Source organism: Phyllostomus discolor, chromosome 13 (genome assembly GCF_004126475.2).
Source record: "Phyllostomus discolor isolate MPI-MPIP mPhyDis1 chromosome 13, mPhyDis1.pri.v3, whole genome shotgun sequence".
Classification (NCBI taxonomy): Eukaryota; Metazoa; Chordata; class Mammalia; order Chiroptera; family Phyllostomidae; genus Phyllostomus; species Phyllostomus discolor.
The window spans coordinates 29,992,299-30,015,145 of NC_040915.2; positions in this window are offsets into that span (position 1 = coordinate 29,992,299).

Here is a 22,847-nt window from a genome sequence, read left to right on the forward strand (position 1 = left end):
ATAAATAGTTAATAACATAGATTAAGTGTAGAAGTTCCATGCCTGTAGCTGTGATTATGAATAGCACAAAAACGCTGAGGACATTTTCTTCCTGCATTTGAATACTATTATCTGGTCCAGCAAGGAAATCACTCATGTCTTTCATGAGCAAGTCAGTTTCCAACACACAGAACGCTGAAGCTCAATAAATGTAATTTTCAAGAGAATGAGAAAGAATTTAACAGTTTGTCACATGTCAGATGCAATGAAAATACATTTATTGGGAAAAGAATTAGAGAACTGGAATGCAGGTTCATTTGTGAAACCTTGGTAAATTGGAGTCGTGGGGAACTCAGGCATGTGAGTTTGGCGAAAATCAATGGGAGCATTCTGTGAGAATTAATTGGCTAGGTGGAAGTTACCGTAAAGCGTATTGTGTATTTTGTTATTCGTAAACTGTGTGCTGTACATTGTTTAATATCGGTAAAACTTACATAGGCACATGCACATACTCTTTTGTTCCAGTGAGCTGGTAGTTAAGCGTTTACCAGCACAGAACTAACCACTCTCTTCCCCCAAACTTCTCTCTTGGCCTTTGCTACATACCCCAGTCCTAGGCCCCAACCAACTGTTCATTTGCTTCCTAAAATTATAGAATAGTTTTCCGGTTCTAGAAGTTTCATTTAAGTGCAGTAATTCTCTTGCGTGTTGCTTCTTTTGCCTACTAGAAGGAGTTTGAGATTTATCCACGTTGTCCACTGAGACCCGATGTCAGCAGTTTAGTTCTTTTGATGGCTGGTGTAGAACCCCATTGTATGGATGTACCGCTACTGTTTTTTCACTCACGTGGCATGATGTCATTGTCTTTTTCAGTTGTTAGTTATAGATAACGCTGCCATGAGTTTTCACGTATAAGTCATTTTATGGAGCAAAGTTGTCATTTGCTTTTGAGCAAAGACCTTTGAGTAGAATTGCTAAATCATGTGAAACGTGTATGTTTTGGTTCTAAGAAGCTGCTAAATCTTGCTAAGTGACTACACTGTTTTACATTCCTCCCCGAAGGGGCCGAGAATTCCAGCTGCTCCATGTTCTCACCCACTGCACCGTGTTCATCTTTTCAGTTTTACCCACTCCAGTGTGTGTGCATTGCTTATTGTGGTTTTAACTGGCACGCCATTTTTGAAGAAATGAAAGAGCACAGCAAAATATCTAGCCGAGTCAGATGTCAGGGGAGTCCAGAGGGAAGGGTGTTTTGAGAAACTGGGAACAGCCTACTCCGTGCTAAGAGGTTAAAGAAGATGAAAACAGCAACGTGTCCATTGGCTTCAAGAGCAGAAAGGTAATTTGTTACTTTGGTATGAGTAACTACAGAGAAAAAATTGAAATCATCCAGTGGAAACTCCCATGGCTTTCTAGTCTAAAACATAGGATCCAAGTCTACTGTGAAAGTATCATTCTTTATATGGCTTCGAACCACAACATCGGACTTTAGACTGGCACAGAATCCTCCCTTGCTAGGACACTTCACATTCAGACTGACCTAGGAGTGTGGCATTCTCATCAGTCTCCTTCCTGGCTGCCACGTCCTTCTGCCTCTGCATGAGTTACCAGAGAGTGGGTGATACTTCATTCCAGCCGCAGTGTCTTTCTGCTTGGTGATATGTTCCCCAAGAGGCCAGGGTAATAAACTAAATTATCCCCAATTTGTTCTCATTAGGCAGTAAGCAGCACCTTGTTCGGTGCCTACCACATTAAATTTTATTTGATCAGTATTTATACTGAATATATAAGTGAAAGAATAATGGAGTGAATGCATTATCATATAAAATAGGGTTTGTGGCTGAAGTCTTCTTTTCCAATTTGGACCTGCTTTTCTTTTTCTTCCTGGAAGTATTCAAACCTGTATGAGGGGCTTGGTGGGCGGTAGTTGCGGACAGGTAGTCTTGACAGGGAAGTTGTGGGAGTTGGAGCTCTGAATTCTTTCCTTAATGAAGGAAGACTTAGAAAATGGCCAACAGGCTAAAAAGAGGGAATAGGAACTCTGATGGAGGGAAAGGCAGAGACGACTTGAAGTTATGGCTTCAGATTTTAGCTGATCTCTTCAGCTTGCCTCACTGCAAAATAAGGGTTTATTGTAAGATGCAACCCTTACAAAGGGTTGGTTATGTGCATCTGAGGGCTCTGGACAAACGTGGTCTGCAGTTCAGGCTTCTCTGGAGGGTATGTGGTGTCTGCTTCCAGATCAGAAAGGACCTGGTCTCTGGTGCAAAGATTTTCTTGAAGCAGGGAGTAGTTGCCGAGATCTATGGGGAACTCTGAATGAAGCCGAAGGTCCTTTTCCAGGGCTGATGCAGAAAGCCAGAAGGGAAGAGCTGAAGCCAATCATAACAAAGCTCCACAGCTCAACATGGTCCTGGCCAGAGCTATACTTCTCGCCCTTTGCCCCACACTCACGGTCGTTTCTCTGCAGTCCAAGTTCCAGTCCACCAGGAATAATCTCACGCACCCTTCGTTTCTATATGCCTAGCCTCTTCCAGAAGTCCAAGATTTCTCAGATAACTTTCATGACCTTGGTTCTCATCCCCACTTGGCTTGGCACACCCTCTAGTCTGGCTTCATCTTCCCCTTCTTGGGTTCCTTCTACTCTTTCCAAAAGTCTGGTGTCTTTGTCTGTCATTGTCAGTTAGAGGTCATTCTCCCTCTCTCTTCCCAGAAAGTCTGTCTTGAAGCTCAAAGGGTCGGACTACACTGCTCGTTGCCCCTTCCTTCTGCAGTCTTCAGAGAGACACTATTTCCTTATGTCATTAGGGTTTCAGCTCCTCACTCCCTGTCATTCCCTCTAATGCTTCCCCATTATCACTGTGCCGCCCTAACTCCCATATACCGTGACTCTTCCTCTTCCAAGGATCTTGTGCTTTGCCTTACTACAGCCAAGTCCTCCCTTGGTTGAATCCCAGACTTTGAGGTTCTCTGAAATCACACCCCTTCCATAATTTGAATTATGAGCATCTCGCTCTCCCACTACCACCTTTCATTCTTCTCACCAACAATATGCTCACCAACTGTTCTTTCACTGCATCGATTTCACACTGACAACACATTCCCCGTGTTCTTCTCCTCCCCTCAGGTTAGGAAACGTCTCTGCTCACACCTTGCACTGACACTTCAGGGTCTGGCCATTGCTTGACACTGTGTCTTTTCCTTCTTTCTTTAAAAGATTTTATTTATTTATTTTTAGATAGAGAGGGAGGGAAGGAGATAGAGAGGGAGGGAAGCATCAATGTGTGGTTGCCTCTCGCGCACCCCCTACCGGGGACCCAGCCCGCAGCCCAGGCGTGTGCCCTGAATGAGAATCAACCATCCACCCTTTGTTTCGCAGGCCAGTGCTCAGTCCACCGAGCCCCACCAGCCAGGGTATGACACTGTGTCTTTTCCAATCTTGCACCGGTTTTTCACTGAGTTACTTTATCCCATCGTGTTGAGAATCAGGCCCTCTTTTATTCCTGCCCAAGTGACCAGTTATGCCGATAAATTGAACAATACTAAGAAAGGCTTTCATTCCATTTCTTTAAAATAAAAAAGTGCGTTTCAGAATCCTATTTGGATAGAACTTCCTCCTTCTTGCCCTATCACTAGTGTCAGACTTGACACGCACAGAAACTCACTTTCCTCCCCAGAGTGACTTTCCCTTGCCTGGCAGGCTGATAGATTCGTTCAGCTTTGATTTGTCTGGTCTTCGGTTATTCTTGAACAGGTCTGCCATTGTAATCGCATCCCTACATCCATTCTCAACCACATCACCCTTTCTTTCTCTATCCCTGCACTGTATTGACCCGGTAACCCTTAACTCTGGGAGAATCCAGCTCTCCACTTCCTCTGCTTCTGGACCTATGTAGTTGAGCCTGACTGGGTAAAAAACTTACCTGAAAGGGCTGCTTTCTTCAAGTGAGCCTGACTGCTGTTGAGCTATCCTACCTCACCTCCCTACTCATCTGCCCTGTGACTGTCCTAGAGGACTCTTGTCATCTCATTTTATCAAACTTTCAACCCAGGCTTTCTCATCATCATTCTCATGGGATAACCTTGCTTTGCATCTCATTGAGAAAGCAGAAGTGCTTGCAAGAAAATTAATACATGGTTCCACTCTGGCATCTGCCAGTCTGCTGGAAACTATACCCATGCAATCTGTCTTTCCTTAATTTGCAGGAATGAAATCTTTGTGTTTCTCTGTAAGAACAATCTCAACACTTGTGTTCCAGCAATTTCCATCCTCTCTTCCATTTTACTCATTTATTTTTTTATCAGAATGCATATTTGCTATAATTTCCCATATCTGAAACAGATTTCCTGACCTCGCATTTCTCTCCAGCTTCTGCTCTATTTTTCTGATCCTCTTTCCAGCAAAGCTCCTTGAAAGTGGTGTTACTGGCTCACTCCCACAGTCTCTTAAACATACACAAAGCAGCTTTTTACTCCCACCACTTCTCTAAAACCACTTGTCAAAAATCACCAGTTGCCTTGGTCAGTGTGGCTCAGTTGGTTGAAACATTGTCCCATAAATTGAAGGTGCCAGGTTCGATTCCCAGTCTGGGCACACACCTAGGTTGCAGGTTCAATCCCTGGTTGGGGCACTTATAAGAAGCAACCAGTCAGTGTTTCTCTCTCTCATCAATAATTTTCTCCCTCTGTTTCCCCCTCCCTTCTCTGCTCTCTAAAATCAGTAAGTGTGTCCTTGGCTGGAGATGAAAACAAAAATCACCAGTGACCTCCACGTGGCTGAATCCAATGGTCACATCTTAGTTCTCATCTTTCTTGACCTCAGATATCGTCTTAGATCCTGGGTTTTCCTCTTAGAAACTAGAATCCTCTCCATCTCCTTTTCTCATCTGCCCGCCTTAGTCCTTGGATGTGTTCCCTTCTCTATTTACTCTCACTCCAGAGGGAGCTCATCCAGACTCTTGCTTTTTAAAAACTGTTGATTTCTAAATTTGTATCTCCCGCCGAGGCCAATAGGAACCCATCTATCTGGCTGCTCTCCCTATCATTCCATTTGGATGGTGCATTGGCATCACAGGCTTAATATATATTGTCTACAGTTTGACAGCCAATTCTTCTCTCTGTCTCAACCTGTTTCTTCTCGTCTTCTCCATCTCAGTGAAGAATAACTCCATCCTGCCAATTGTTTGTGCCAAAATCTTGGATTGGTCTATCACTCTTGTCTTTTTCTCAGATCCTCCTCTACCATTTGGCTCTACCTTTAATATATATATAGAATTCTGATGGTTTCTAACTACTTCTACTGCTATTTTACTCATGCAACAACCATAATTTTTTTCTCATGACCTCCCAACCCCCTGTCTCTGAGCACCACCAATACGTTCTCTAACAATCATAATTTTGCACCTGGATTATTGCAGTAGCCTCCTAACTGTTCTCTTTCCTGTGCTCTCACACAAATAGCCACTTGCAATCCAGTGGTCAAAAATGATCCCTTGAAAATATGTCAGATTACAGCATCTTCCAGTGGCTTCTTCCTCCTCCGACCACTTTCCCTTTCTTCCTTACTGTGTCTTATTTTCCCCCTAGTTTATATTTTCTGTTGTCTATTTGTTTACCAGCTGTCTTCTCAGCAATAAACTTGGAATTGTGAACTCCAGGCCATCAGGGGCCTTGCGTGTTCTAGAGGGCAGCAGAAAGCAAGGGCTCACTATGTCTTTGTTCAACTAATTAATATGAGATCATTCTCTCTCTGAGTTTCCTGCTTTTGGCTTAGAAAATACTCTTGTTTTATGAAAATTCTACAAACAGTGCTCACCAAGCAACCCCAGATTACTTTTCCCCTCCCATTCGGCTACTCCCAGTTCATCACTGGATTAGGTGATTTACCTGGCATGTCATTTCCCAAATGCTTTTCCACTTGAATTTTTTTTTTAAAGCAAGTAAACAAACATAAAAGCAAATAGAAAATCCTCACAATGAATATTTCTGGATGAGGGACATACTGAGTCATATTAGTGGAGTGGTAATGGGTTCTGGTGAGGTTTGAAAGAGCTGGGGGTCCGAGCAGGCTGGAGAGACCCGGAGAGGACGCTCCAGACACCCAGAGCACCGGAGGAGAGGGCGGGAGGAGCAGACAGATTTGCAGAAGCAAGTTGGACTTCATCCAAAGTGGGTTTTCAACATTCTCCGCAGGCATTCCAATTGATTTAAAATGTTGCAATTAGCACTAAAACCCCTTATTTATCTATTTGAGCATTTTCATCGGAATGCTACGCACTCATTAAAATGCATGGTTGGTGTAAAGCTCATGCTGCACTGCCCCTTGGCCTGAGGACCTGGACCTCTGACCCTCGTGCTGGGCAGGGGTCCCTTCCTCTTGTGGCCGTTGCAGAGGTGGCAACCTCAGCCCGCATTACAGGTGGTGGCTGAAAACAACACACTTCAACCTTCGGAGGCGACCTTGACTAGGCTACTCACAGGTCTCTCTCTCTGTGCTCCATAAATTACAGGTAATTACGCAGAAAGAGGAGATCAGTTCATTCCCTTGAGTTATCTATGAAGTGCAACTGATTTCACTTAAGGCTGAGCAGCAGTCAAGTATATTAATATCAGCTTAATTTGTGGTAATGAGGTAGCAATAAAGAATTATCCCTGGAATATTTTATTCCCATGATTATCTAAGTGTTTAAAATACGAAAGTGCTTTCTTTGGTCATAGTATGAAATGTCCCATTCTCCCCCATCAGGAACTTAGTGTAATTAGCATCTGGCAGACACCGGTGTTCTGTCATTTAGCCTGTCCCTTGGATGCATTTTTATTAGCCAAACCACCAAGTAACCTTATTTATTATTCTAGATAGAAACATTTTGATCTCATTAACATGGGTAATTTTCTCCAAACTTATGGAGTCACACTGCAGCCAAAGCTCCCTTTATGACTATTAAGATATACTGTTTTCCTCTTCTGATGCCGCGCTATACAATGACAATACCATTCAAATCAGTAAATTTATTAGTATATTAACACACTAATTGGATTACAAACACATCCTCTTATTTCTGAAATGTTTATGATTTAATCGACTTGTTAAACTAATTTTCATCTCCCTGTGCAATTAAAACTCGTAGTTAATTGAACTTATTTACACATGGAATACAGATATTGCATTCCCTTATACTGAGGAAACATATCTAAAGGTCTCCTCGGAGGGTTAGGCTCCTGGCTTTATTCTTTGGGCACCTAAAACGGCTCCCAGAGATCATAATGACCATGTGATGCTTATTTGGTGAAACGCACAAGAATTAGTCGCAGTAACCTTTAGGACAAATAAGTATGATTCTTTGAGTCAATAATCATTCGTTCACTCATGCACATTATATGTGGAAGAGCTATGGCTTAAAAAATGTATTACTTTTCTCCCTCCCTGGTTCGGGCAGGGGCTCTTCACTGCAGTGGCCAGGTCCGGTATCACAGCGATGAAGGACACAGTGGCGTGGATTAGGTTGCTGTTATTCTGTGCTGCTCTTTCCGAGTCTGGAATGCTTTCTGATTGAAAGTTTTTAAAAGAGAACATGCACGCACATGTAGGCAAAGTAATTGCAAGTGCATTATAAGGTTCAATGGTAACGATTTACATCCGTGGGGTCAAAATGATGACTTGAGCTCAAAAAACATGTTTTGGGAAAAACTAACTGCGAGGTACACAGAATTGTTTTTGGTGATTTTGAGAACTTTAGCACTCTAATTTTCCACTTGCAGCTTTACATTTTCTTTTTGCCAGTACTGTTGTTGTGAAATATAACCCAAATGCAGTAAAGCACACACAATAAAGATGGGACCCGTGTGACCACTCCCCAGGTCAAGGAATCGATCATCACTGGTATTCCACGAAACGCACCCCTGCACCCTGTCTTCCTGCTTCTCACAACGCCTCCCAAAGGTTCTCACCGTCCTGACTTTTATGGGAATGACTGCCTGCTTTTCCTTTTAAGTTTACACCTACCTGTGCATTCCTACATGCTGGAGGACAGCTTTTACTTTTGTGTTTTCCAACTTTCTGTGGGCAGTCATACACCGTATATTCTTTTGTGTCAGATAATTGAGCAGAGTAATATGTCTGTGAGTATGCGTTCAATATCCAAGTTGTCGTGGGTAGCTGTACTTCCCTTATTTTTATTGTTGCATAATATTGCATTCTGCAAACACAACCTAAATGAGGAATGTAGTCCATTGTTGATGGACATTCTGGTTGTGTCCAGGTTACAGCTATGACAGCTGATGCTGCTCTTCGACATAGGCCTTGGAGTGACATTGCTAAGTCGAAGTTGTACAGTTTACTCCTTAAAAGTTGCTTCTGAGGATTCCTATTGCTCCCCATCTTTGTTAACCTTTATATTGTCCATCTTTCTACCTGGTGCAATGGTATCTAGCTCTGATTTAAACTTGCCTTTTCCTGATGGCCAATGAAGTCCAAGAAATTTTTCACATTTATGTTGATTGTTTAGGTATGTTCCCAGTTTTTCAGTGTTTTTATTTACTGAAGTTTCTTTTCAGATGTTCTGGCTCAAGGTCCTCAAATCCCCCTCCCCTTGTCCCATGCTGTACCCCACCTTACCGGCTCGGATTCTGAGGTCCCCACACCCCAACACATTTTCACCCATAACTATACGGAGTAGTATATTTCAGAGCTTTCTTCCATGCATGGCAGGCACATAACCATGTAAATCCAGATTCCTTGCCAACAGTCTGTTCCTAACAATTTAGGTATTCTGAGACATAGTATATTTTCTCTAACTTCTCTTCATTTCCTTCGGATTCCTCACTAGCAGGGTCATTATCATCCATGTTTCCACTAACACTCCATGTGAGGCAATCTAGGTTTTTTCTCTCACAATCTCAAAATTTTTTCCATTCTCTCCATTTCCCAATTACAAAACCACTTGCAGCCCTGGCTGGCATAGCTCAGTGGATTGAGCTCAGGCTGCGAACCAAAATGTCACAGGTTCGATTCCCAGTCAGGGCACATGCCTAGGTTGCAGGCCACAGCCCCCAGCAACCGCACATTGATGTTTCTCTCTCTTTCTTTCTCCCTCCATTCCCTCTCTAAAAATAAATAAATAAAATTTTTTTTTTAAAAGAATTCTCTTAAAAAAACCAAAAAACCAAAAAAAAACCACTTGCACATTTTAGATGTTTGTTACAGCATCACCTGCCCCGCCCCCCATTCCAGGCACCAAGATCTGCATTAGGTTTTTGTTTGCCTCTCTAACAGATTACCACAAACTTGGTGGATTAAAAAAAAATCATCCATTTGTTGTCTTAGTGTTCAGAAGGTCAGAAATCTTAAAAGGATCTCACTTGGGAAAATCAAGGCTTTGGAAGGACTCCATTGTTTTCCAGAGACACTGGGGAAAATCTGTTTTTTTTTTTTCCCTTTTCTAGCTTCCATGGGCTGCCCACCTTCCAAGGCTCATGGCCTTTCCTTTCTCACATCACATCCCCCTGGCACTCACTTTTCTGTCTTTCATTGATAAGGTCCCTTGGGATTACAGTGAGCTATTTCAGGTAACCCAGGATAACGACTCCATCTCTAGGTCCCTTGATGGGCAACCTTAATTCCATCTGCAACATTAATACCCTTGACATGTAACATAACATATTCCCAAGTTCCAGTGATTAGGATATGGACATCTTTGAGGGTATATTATTATGTCTACCATGATTGTCACGTGAGGAAATGGTTAGAAAAACATCAGGAATCATATATGCGTACTAGTTTATGAAATTTTTATCCTGCATACATTCATGTTCTTGAACTTATTTATATGTTTGCTTTCCAAGCAGAGAATTGACCTTAGTATCATAAAACATTGTAGATTAAAAAATTCACAGAAAAAAATATTCATGGGCGAAAAACCCGAGAGTAAAATTGTGGTCCAAATAGATCATTTCAAACTTGAAGTTGGCGTAGCTGGTTTGGGAAGTCCCTTTTACCCTCAGGCAGATCATGCCACTTGAAACAAATCTGTTTCTTGCAGACGTATTTATCATTTTCACCACTTCATTCAATTTGCGTTACAAGAAATTCATTTGGGGATGCTGGAGAATGCTTTTCAAATGCATGCTGTTGATTAAACAGGGCAGAGAAGTCGTGGACCAGAATTGGTAAAGAGTTATAGAGGGAGAAGGCAGCGGGAACCGATGTGAGTAATGGTGTCTACCCATGCCTTGAAAAATCCTCCCTAAATTACACTTGTGAGTGGCTGGGAGAGCACATTCCCTTGAAGCCGCCATCAATCCTCTGCTCAGGTTGCCACTGTCTCCAATACATCAGCGGACCTCCCTTCTAGCACTCTCGCTCTTTTGCTGTGGGAAAGGTGAGAGCTGTAGTCTTCACCGTGAGAGAAGGACAGGAGGGCCATGGATTCAAGAGTGACATCGAAGGACAGACTAGCCCCCAGTTCTCTGGGCAGTTGAATCAACCTCCTGGGGCGAAGGTGTCCTCAATATAAGGTGTTTGCCATTGAGTTGAATTGAAAATATGGCTGATTCTTTTATAAAGCAAGGGAAAGAGTTCACTAATGAACAAGGTGGTCATCTTCCTTTAGTAGCTCTTAGATCATATTCTGATGCTTTTAGCTATTGTTTTGGGAGTTGTTTTTAATAGAAACATTTACAACATAGTCCTTTAGAAGCAATACACATAGTAGTTGGAGTACACAATTTAGGTATTATACAGACTTGTATTCAAATACCAGCTCTGCCGATTGAGTGTTGCATGACCTTAGGCAAATGAATACATCACTTTATCTGTAATATGGGAATAACCATGTGTAACACATTGGGTGGGTATTATGCTTGATTGTGGGGTAATATACGTAAAGCATTTAGTGAAGTGCTCCTGTATTTTCTTGATATCATTATTATCATCATCATCTTCCACCAGGGTTGTTGTTGTTGTTCTTCTTCTTCTTCCTTTTTAAGAGAGAGGGGAAGAGAGGGATAAAGAGAGGAATAGAAACATCAGTGTAACAGAGAAACATCATCAGTTGCCTCTCATGTGCACCCCAACCGGGGACCAAACTCTCAACTCAGGCATGTGCCTTGACTGGGAATCGAACTGGTGACCTTTTGCTTTGCAGGATGATGCCCAACCAACTGAGCCACACCTATCAGGCTTCCCCTGGGGTTCTGAAATTCTATCAGGAGCCATGAAATTAATGTAACTGTTGGAAGCTCAGTCTAACAGATGGCACATGAGGGAACTGTAACACATTGGTGAGCAAAGGACTTTCAGTTACAAACTGCTGAGGACACTTGGTGGGACAACCGTGACCTTCAGACTGACAGTTTACTGCTCCCTTCAGGAATCTTCCTTCACCATGACCACACATAGTGGAGGCTTTGCATTTAGACACTCCAGGAATTCAGAAGCTGTTTCTAGTGCTTCCCTGGCTTTGTGAGCCACTATTAGTTACAGCTGATCCTAAGTTACAGCGTAAAACAATTTATATGTACTTCACAGTGATACTGTGAGAATTAGAGGTGATGTCTATAAAATATGATCACTTTGTAAGGTATGTAAATGTCTAATCACTAAGCGTACTAAGTACACTTAGTACTTACTAAGTACTTAGTACGCTAAGCTTAGCTTACTTAGCTAAGTACGCTTAGCTTACTTAGTACGCTAAGTACTAAGGGTACTTAAAAACTAATATAATGTTGTATGTCAACTATAACTGAAACATTTAAAAAATAAAAATGATAAAAATAAAATATCTAGCAAAGGTTTAGAAACTCTGGGTACATAATGCACAATAGGAATATATTCTTTTGAAAACAAACTTGGGATAGTTTCTCATTTTCTACTATGCTCATTATAGTTATTTTAGTGTTTCTAGAATTGCCTATCTCTGTCCTCTCGATGGTGAAAATAATTCTTATTTTACTCCTACTATATCACAAAACCCCACACACTCAGCCATACTCAAGTTTAATAGGGAACAGGAAAAAGGAGAGAGATTCTATGGTCCAATTACATAAATAAAAAAATCTATTCACGCTATGCTGAGAATAAAAACCTTAGAAAGCATTGTCTCACAGAAGCGACTTTACAGATTGTGGTCAGATTCTGTCTCACGGTATTCACGCTTTTATACGGATGCAATATGTGTTTGCGGAGACTCATAGGGCTATAAACATTGTAACATAGTTTTTAGGAGAAAATGCTCCAACAAGCAGCTTATACTCAAGGTGCAATATAATAGAGTGCTTGAAAGCGTAGCTTCAGGAGAAAGAGAGCCCTTCATCGAAACCCCGGGTTTACCACTTCCTAGCTGAGTGACCGGGTGGCTTTCTTAACCCATCTGTCCTTCAGTTTCTCTGTCCACAGAGGAGGACGGCACACGTGCATCCCTTAGACAGTGTTAGGTGGAATAACTGAGATAATGAATGTCATACACTTAATACGTACATATAGTAAGGCGCCAGGTGTTAGCTGTTTAATATCACCATTGTTATTATAGGTGATGTTTGAAGACTCTTTTCAGAGTTAGCCAGTGTTTATGTTTATACTTTTGGAAATCACAGGGCAATTGAGAGAGGCCAAGTCAGACACAAAACACAATTTCCTAAATGTATACATTAGTTTGTCCAGTTACCCAGCAGCAGAGAAGCTTATGGTGCAAGTATTTGATGGCCTGTAGTTAATTACGGTTCCCAACCTTAACCCCGAATGATGCCAAAAGCAGATATGTAAGGAGAGAGATCTCAAATGAAAATATAATAGCAATCTTCGAAAAGTAAAACATGTTTTGTTCTCTTGTTATAGTGGAGTTTATATTAAGGTAAATATATTTTGGGGACTAATGTAGTGTGGCTTTTCCATAATACTTTAAACAAAATATATGTATGAAATATAATACTTTCTATTGCATTGTAATTGATTTCTCCTATATCTTTACGTGTAGAGACACTGTGTTGTGCTTCCTCGGCCCTTGTATCTTTTATTAAATGCAATAACATGGACGTAATCTCAAATAAAAGAGCAAGGGTGAAGATAACTCAGCAGTTTGTGTCTGTGGCATTTTCGATTACGTTTCCTGGGAGGCACCAAAGCGTGGCTTTTGTTGATTCACAGGAGGAAATAAAAGTTAAAGAAGTTGACTGCGTAATCCATCTTTCCATACACAAATTAAATATGTCTCTCAATGTGTACATAGTGCTTATTGCAGACTATAGAGGAATATGCCTTAGCACTTCAGCTAAGCCATCTTTTGCTTGATATTTAGCAAGATGTTAGACCGATATCACGGGCTAAAAATAGCAACAACCAGATAACCAGCCATGCACACTAGGTTGTATTCTAACGTGATGGAATAAATGCAATGTGTACAGGGGAGATGCTATGGAGATTGTACAAACTATATTTCCTTATTATCTGTATTTATTTTTCTTCAACATCTGAAATAGCTTTTTTTTTTAATATGAGAGGGTTTCTTCCCTGCTTGTTAAAGTTATACAGATACATGTTGGACAGTTTGGGAAATAAGAGAACTATCTACAGTCCCATCACATGGAAAGAATTCACTGTTGAAATGTGGGTGTGTTTTTTCCTAGTCTCTGTGCATTAATTAATGTTTATGTGTATGTAGTATATCAAACATACATTTCCCCTATTGTTGGATGTTTACATAGTTTTTATTTTTCAGATGGCCTGGAATGTGTCACTCTATCTTTGGTAACACAGACATCTATCTACATACATTTTTCTCCATATTTCTGTGGGATAAAATCATTTCTTTAGAACGAATTCCTGCAATTGAGTTGTTAGACCAGAAGACATGAATATCTGATGGATGTTGATACACATTAATCTAGAAAATTTGCATCAGATCACATGTACACTTATAATGTCTTGTTTCACCCAAAGTAGCGTTGAATGATTACTTGTTAATTTTTGCTATTTTGATAGGCAAAATGATATTATTCTTACTTTTTAACTTTATTTTTCAACTACAGTTTTTATTAAATACCTGTATTCTGTATTACTGTGTCGCACATGGGGCCTCACTGATAGGGTTAGGGAACGAGGGAGTGTGTCGGGGGGCGGGAAGCGACTGCCCCTTTTCTAGAGGGGCAGCACCGGCTCGCCTGTGAGTGTGGCTTCCATGTGCACACCAACCCATCCTGAGTCCACACCCACTCAGCCTCTGTTTACTGGGCTCCTGATGTCCTGGGCACAGTCCTCTTGCTCTGTGTCACACAAGACCAGATCCTGGGAAACCGGAGATCAGCCCTGTGGCCCAGAGCTGCCTGAAGTCGTTCAAGCCACTCGATCCCAAGCCCGTTCCGCTGCTTGCTCTGCCTGGCCCAGTCCTTCCCATGAAACCCACAGCGAAGGCTTTGCCCACCTTCCCCTCACTCCTTGCACCTCCTGACTAACCCTGCTGGGTGTCTGGGTGCCCCCTCCCCATGGGGACTGTGGACAACTAAGCCTCTTTTCAATGGCAATCCTCTCATCTGTTGGCCTCATCATATCTGAATAAAAACAAAATCCCACATTGACTTTCAGGTGCAAATCCAAGACATTTGTGTCATTCAGATTAGCTCTGGTGTCCACAGAACGACAGAAGAAAGCATCCCCCATCCCAGGAGTGGTCGGGAGAAAAAACTAACGAAAAGAGTACCTTTTTCTCTTACTTCATTCATTCTTTTGTTTCCTCTCCCAGCCGTTTATTATTACGTGCATATGTTCGATGTGACTTGCGGCATGGAGATACAGCGTTAGGGCAAAAGCTCTCCAGAAGTGTCATCCAGTGAGTCAACCTAGAGGACTGAGCACAAGGAGAGGCATGTCAGGGAGGGGGGAGTGAGCCGCCAGGGTAGAAATAATGAGGGCGTGTTTCCAAGAGGGAGTTACAGTTCCTTTGGGGTTTCCTGTGCCTGATAACTTTTTTAAAAGTGAGGCTGATGGGGGTTAAATTTTCATACAATAACATCCACCCATTGAAAGCATTCAGTGCCATGGTATTTGTCCAGTGTATACAGTTGCATAACCCTTATCACAGTCAAAGTGTCACAGGTGGGCACAGGTAACCAGGTTCTTGGTGATCGGGACAAAGAATTGAACCAAACACCCAGAGTTTATAGCAGAGAACATGGGAGCAGGCCCACTCCAAGCAGAGACTGACCTCGTGGGCTGGAGGGGCTCCATTCTTATAGGGCAGATGCTTTCTGGCTAGTTTTGGTGGGCTTTTACTGAGCATGTACAAGTAGTTGTATTACTTTAAAGCTACTGCACATGTGGTCTCCCATGATTTTCCCTGACTGGCCACCAGGGAAGAGGGTCCCACAATGCTACTGAATTGACCCCCCTTTCTCCTGGGGTCCCCCTGTACTAGGTTCACCTTTTCCTTTGCCAGAGAATTATGGCTTTCCATGTTAGAGATTGGTGAAAAGGAAAGGAATTATTCAAGTTATACAGACTTAAGGGTATTGACTTAATGTCTTCATCAAAATCCCAAAGTCCCTTAAAACACCCACAAACACACATCATCCTTCCTTCGCCCCTTTTCCCAGTCTGGGGTACTGTATCTCAGGAAAAGAAATAGAAGTCCATGGCTCAGGCAGCCCCCGGTTCTTCCCAGTAATCCGTGCTCAGCTGGTAGGCCTCCCTTGGTTTACGGCACCATCAGCTGTGTCACCTGGGTCTCCAGCTAAAGCTGCATGGTGGTTCTCTGCCAAAGCTGTGTGGTGGTTCTCTGCTGAAGCTGCATGGTGATTCTTCTCATGGCTGCGGGGGCGGGGGTCCCCACTCTGCCAAAAGTGCGTGGTTCTCCTTACATGATTGCAGCCACGGGCTTCTCTCCTCAATGGTTGCCGAGTCTGGGTTTAAATCCCTGCGCCAATCTTCCTCTGCAGCCCCATTTCCGACTCCTCCCACAATCGGCTACACTTGCCAGCACTCCCATATCCTTCTAGCTTTACTGGGCTGCCATCATGGGTCTGGGCAGGGGTGGCCCCATGTCATGGAGCCAATCATCTCCAAGCTCTCACGCAGGCTCTATAACTAGGGGGAGTTGCCTCTCAGTTACATCTTGGGGGAAAGTTCCTTCCATTCCCCTGGCTCAGAGCATGGCCACAGCTATTTAACATATCTATGCAACCAGGTAAAGTTATAGATGTGTTAAATGACCATACCAGAGGTTAGCTGCAAAGCTGTTGCTATGCAAAACAGCTCTCAATGGCCCTGCTCCATATGTCCCTTCCCCCAGCTCACACCTGTGGTGGAGGGTGAGGACATCCTATATATCTTCCTAATATTTCCTGGACATCTTGAGTTCTGGACCCCATTACAAATCCTTTTAGGGGCCCCCTGGCTGCACCCTCCTACAAAGGTAGAACATTCCATAACCACACCAAGGTTCTCTTTTTCTTCTTTGCAGTCAAACTTTGACTCTGATGCCTAGTCTCTGGAAATCTTTTTCTGATCTGTTTTCTGATCCAGTAGTTTTGACTTTTTCAGAATGTCATGGGAATGAATTTATACATATGTGTGTATGTGTATTGCCCATGCTCTCTCTTCTGTTTCTCAATTTAAGTGTCTGTCCAGTCCCACACTGTCTCAATGATTGCTGCATTCTAAGATAGCTTCAAATCCAGGGTTGGAAGTTTTCCAACTCTGTTCTTCGTTTTTAAAAGTCATTTGGGTTTTAAAAATTTCCTTAGTCTTTGCATATTAATTGTAGAATCATCTCCTAGGTTTCTACACAGAATCTGTTAAAATTTTGATTGGCCTGCAGTGAATCTATAGGTCAACTTTGAAGCATTGACATCTCACCAATAGTGAGTTTTCTAAAGTGTGGGAGGCCGCTCTCTGTGGCATGGACCCAGCTCCCACTGGGAGATGCACAGGACCCATGCCCAAGGATAGGTTTTCCAGTGGGGAATCAGGCCTGCAATGTACCTAGGTCGCCATGAGTCTTGCTTTTTGCTAAAACTCCCTCACTCTGAATTGAGGACATTTACTGCAAAGCAACTTTCTAAAAACTATGCTAAACCTTCCAAGGATGAGTATAACTGGTTCAACTACTTTTGCCTTTTCATTTGCAAATATCCTTCTTCTGTGATGTGATTACCAGCATTCTCTCCTTTGTTTTCTGTATAAGGTAACCACCTAAAGCAAGCCTGTGCATAGTTAATGAGGACCTTCTTGTAATGTGCCCAGTAAGACAATAAAAGCTCATTGGAGTGAGGGCCAAGGCTTTTGCCCCTTTTCCTCCACTGGACTCGGTAGTCTGTGTGAATTTGTCTCATATTTCATCCATAACAAGGTGGACCCCATGATCTGGGGTCCACATCACTAAAGTGTGAGGATAATCTTTTGTCTTTTTTTAGGTCTTTACAATTTTTTCTCAGCAATATTTTGTAGGTTGGTGTATTGCTCTTGCACATAATCTATTTAGTTTACCCTCGGTGTTTTCTGCTTTTATGCTATTATTATATAGATCGTATTTCTTTAATTCCAAGTTATGCTGTGGAGCGATATGCATGAGGCCAGCAGTTGGAGAAACCAGCGGGTGAAATGGACAGTTACTGATTTAAATGTATATTAAATGTGTGCCCAAAAGAGGCTGAGAATATCAAAAGTGTTCTGAACATCATTGCTATAGTGATATTGGTATTTTTATTATATGGACAAATAAATATACAAAGATGTATGTCATTGGTGCTATATTTCATTTTGGAATCAATTCTTTTGGGTGCAATGAGCTTAAAAAACTAGAAGTACATACTTAAAAAATTAAGTATAAAACTTCTGATTTTCAAGAAAGTTGACATAGAACACTTAGCTTAAGCAAAGCGTTTGTTGACAGTTGCTCCTTGCTCTGGGACCACAGTGATACCAGTGACTACATAGGATACATAAGACAAATATACTGAGGAAGCATCAGAATTTACTCCAAACCTTAATAATTATATTAAGAAAAATGTGCCTGAAAACTGTGATTAAATACGCAGCTGCAGATGGTATGTTTATATATCACTTTGTGAACGATCATTCATCATTTAGATAAAATGCTTGTTTAAAATAGCTTTTATTCCATTTTTATTCCAGACATTCTTGTGCCTGTAGAAAAACTTAAGCAGTAGCTGTAAATGTGTTGGTTGCATTAGCAGAAGATGATATCCAGTAATTAAATGATGGCGAGTTTGCATTGGAATGTTCAGACCTTTCAAACAGAAAACTAGTTCATTTCAATAGTGGATCAATTTTTTGCCATCCAGTTATGAAATCAAAGTTAAGTCTTTAGATGTACCTTCTGTCAAAGCTGAAATACCTGATATTGTGGTGGGTGCTTTCGTGAAACTTAGTTAAAAAATTCACCACTCAAAATAAAATTTCTTGGTTTGGCTTTGTTACTAAAATGGTGGAACATATTATCACAGGAAAATCATATTGTTATTAAATTAAGAAAACGTGCGGTAATGTGCCTGGTATTTATCATGGCAAGTACATAATTCGTCCTTGTTTCTATTCAGTCAAAGGTACCAGAAGCAAAAATGCTCAGATTTATAGTTTTAAACTTGTACACAATTTAGAGTAATTGAACTCCAAACTTTTTATGTGAGGAGCTCCTCTGAATAAGAGTAAAAAAAAATTTAGCTGGCAGAGGTGCTTTCCACCTTTGCTGTCCACAGTCAGTCAAATATTAGAAATGTTTTAGGCTCTAGAAATTCTGAAGTAAATTGAATTTCTCTCTCATGATACTGAGCCTTTTTAAAATTTTGATAGAGTCATCAAAATTTACTATTATATTTTATTCAAAATCAGCTGGAAATATTTAATCAATGTATTTATGAATGGAGCACCAAGAAACATCAGCTCTGAACACTTTTTAGCAATTTGCAATGTTCAAAATAAAACCCATGAACAGGAAACTGTGGCAATGAATCTCTCCCAAAGCAAAGGCATTCAGAACAAATTAAATATTATTCCTTGAGTGTGTATGAGATCTAAATGTGAAATTCTGTGATTGCACGTTGGAGCATTTCAAAGTGTGGGGAAGATCTTTTGATGGAGCTGCTATTTTTAATGGAATGCGTTTATCCTCTGTACTGGCAGTGATTGATTTGAGTAATTCTGTTTAAGTTTTTAGTAGTTGTATTTTGTGAAAGATGTCAATAACATATAAATATAGAGAAGACATTTGAACATTTTTATCATGTAAAAATGGTTATAAAGAAAGAGAGTTATAATGGAGGCAAAAAGTCAGTACTTATAAATATAGTGGGCTGAGAAGTATTTACAAAGTTCAACAAGAAAACAGTAGAAGCAGGAGTATTCTCTATTTAGCAGGGTTTGTTCTGCTTACCTTGGAACCTCAATAGAGAGTACTTTCTTAGTCAAGTACATGATACGGAGAAAAGCCAACTGAAAGTGTCAATGATTTCAATTTCACTAACTCTAAAATGCCCATTTGAAAAAGGATTACAAGCAACTTCATGAATAAATTAATAAGATCATGTTGGAAGAGTACATACTTCAGAACGATACCGGTGACTTCATAGGAAAGACACATGGATAAGAATGATTATTGTTCTTATGTTACTTTTCAATGTACAATTAGTAGAAACAAATATGCTTAAAAGAACATGTGTATATGTTTTGATTTTTAGGGAGAATTTTATTCTTTTTTGAAAATAAGTTTTGAATAGAATTATTTTATAAATCTAACAATATAGTGAAACAAAATTGTTGGCCAGTAAATACATATTTCAGAAAGTATATATTTTAATTATTTGAGCTTTGCTTTTACTTTCCACATTTTCCCAATTTGAATGATAAATTATATGGTCAGTCAACTCATTCTATCGTTGTTATGGTTATGTGTGTTATGTAGGGCAGGGGGCAGCAGACTGTGATTTGTATGACAAATTGGCCACTGCTGGTTTTTGTGAATGAGGTTTTATTGGAACGCAGCCACAACCATTTATTTATGTATTGTTTGTGGGTACTTTCACACTACAGTAGCACAGTTTGCTGTTGTAATTAAGATCAATAGCCTGCAAAGGTAAAACTATTTACAGAAAAATTTTGTTAACCCTGATATAGGGAAATTTTATGTCAAAAGTTTCTAAGGAGACTTCAGTCAGTGAAATGGTAACTTCTAGCTCCTAGACCTAAGAGAGCCTGGGGCATGGTGAGGAGGGTCTTGGGAATGGTATTCCATACTTATTATTTAGCTATACAGTTTTACAAACCAACAAAAAAAAGTTCATAGCTTTTCTCTCATTCTGTTTTATTTTTTTCTCAACAAATATGGGCTGGCTTCACATCAAATTTAGGAGAAATGATAGTTGTGTATAGATTGGATGAAAATCATCTAATGAAAAGTTATGATTCATTTTCATGAGTAGGTTATATAAAATGCATATAATTAAGCATATTTGATTTGAACCCTACACTTTTATTGGTTTAAAGTGTACTTTATTGATTATGCTATTATAGTTGTCCTAATTTTTTTCTCCCCTGTAATCCCCCTCCACCCGGTACCCCTCCTCCCTCCCGTATTCCCGTCTACCACTCAGTTCATGTCCATGGGCCATACATATACATTCTTTGGCTTCTCCAGTTCCTATACTATTCTTAACCTCCCCCTGTTTTATGCCTACCGATTATGCTTCTCATTCCCTGTACATTCCCACACCCCCCATTCTCCCCTCCCTTTCCCTGCTGCTAGCACTTCGTGGGATCTCCATTTCTCTGACCCTGTTCCCCCTTCTAGTTGTTTGCTTAGTTTTTGTTTTTGTTTTTTAGGTTCAGCTGTTGCTCTTGCGGGTGGTGTTATGACTCACACAAGTTCTAGCAAGTGTGGCACGTCCCAAGCGGCGCTGAATGTTGAAGCAGTTTTTTCTCATCCAAATACAATGAACACAAGGTTGACAAATACTGAAGCCGACGAGTACCAAGGTATGGCTGCGTTATAAGTGTACGTTTATGTGAGCATGCACTCATTGTCTATAGCATTTAACTGTGCATATTATACAGTATCCTAGTTTGTTCAAGTAGTATGCCGTGGCCGATTTTTCATAAAATAAATCCTACAGCCTAGTTTTAGTTTTTTATATTTTCCCCTCGTATGTATAAACTACAGTTTATTGAGCCCCTTTCTTAATTTGAGGAACTTCAGTTGCTTCCGTTACTTACTATTATAAACGTGCTGTAACAGCTATGTTGTGGTTCCAGTTCACACATCTTCCAAGTTCATTCTCTCTGCAATTTCTAGAATTGCCGATTATGGGATGGAGGGTATCCATACATGAATACTTAATCCACTTTCTGTTGCTGAGTAGTATTCCATTGTATGGCCAAACTACAAGTTGTTTATTCACTGGGTCATGGACATGTGGGTGGGTTCCTCCTGGTGTTGGCTCGTTATGAACAAGGCTTCTGTAAACATTCTTGTTCAAGCTTTTGTGGATGCATGTGTTTTCATTTCCCTTGAGTGGATACCAAGGGGTGGACAAGCTGGGTCATCAGGCAGATTTACATTTTATTTATCATAAACTGTCAACGGTCCTCCACAATGGTTATACTATTCACATTCCCCTCCAGGAAGAATGTGATTGCCCTCTGTCATATGTGAAGTATCTCATGGTGGTTTTTAATTTACGTTTTCCTGATGATTCATAGTGTTGAGTAAATATGCCTCTGTTTCTTGGCCAACTAAATATACAGGGGCAGGCAGAAGTAGGTTGATAATAATAAATAATACAATAATTAATAAATAAACAATAGTCCAAGAAGAAACTGTGTTTTGTGTACTCACACCTGCAAACTGGCTTTTGCCTATCCCTATATTATGGTGTTCAATGTCTGTTAAGTCTTATATCTATTTTTTCGACTTGGGAAATTTGCGGGACATTTTTATTGGCAATTTGTAGGAGGTTTTTATTCCGAATACAAGTTCTTTGTCAGATATATGTGCTGCAGATAATTTTCCCAGTCTGTGGCTTGTGCATTTTCTTCCTGGATAGGCAGACATCCTGCTGAGGTCCAGTCTGTCATTTCTCTTCTGGTAGCATTTGTGCCTTGTGTCCTGTCCAACCCTGTGCTACGTCCAGAGAAATATCTTCTATATATATTTCTAGAAACTTTATGCTTCCATTTTTGGTTCTATGCTCCATCAAGTTTTCCAATATGGATGGATAAAGGAGTTGACTACAGAAATTTCTGTTGAGCTTTTCAGTTACATAGCCTGTCGACTCAGGTGATTAGCCAGTGCTGATCCCAATGGCTGGATAAGAGACACTGAATGTTGGTCTCTGGATGAAACACTTTATCCAGATTTCCAGCTGTTCTCCAGAGGCTTTATCCAAAGCAAGTTAGGCCAACAAGGGCAGAAAGGAAGTCACACCCCTGGCTCACAGCCTCAGACTCCGGCTTCAGATTGCGATCTCGTATTAAACCATGTCCAGGAGCAGATGAAGCTTTTTGAGTTAGTTACTTGGGCACAGTTCCTCTTGTGCTGAAGAACTGAGAACTTAAGGAACGTACCCTGCCTTTCTCCCCTCCCCAGCACACACACAGGTAAGATACAGTGATGGGAAGTAGAGACACTAGACACTCTCGTTCAAAAAGGTGGGATACCCTGGCTGGTGTGGCTCAGTGGATTGAGCACAGGCCTGTGAACCAAAGGGCTGCCAGTTCAATTCTGAGTTAGAGCACACGCCTGGGTTGTGGGCCAGGTTCCTGGTGGGGGGCGCACAAGAGGCAACCACACATTGATCTTTCTCTCCCTCTCTTTCTCCCTCCCTTCCCCTCTCTCTAAAATTAAATAAATAAAATCTCTCAAAAAAAAAAA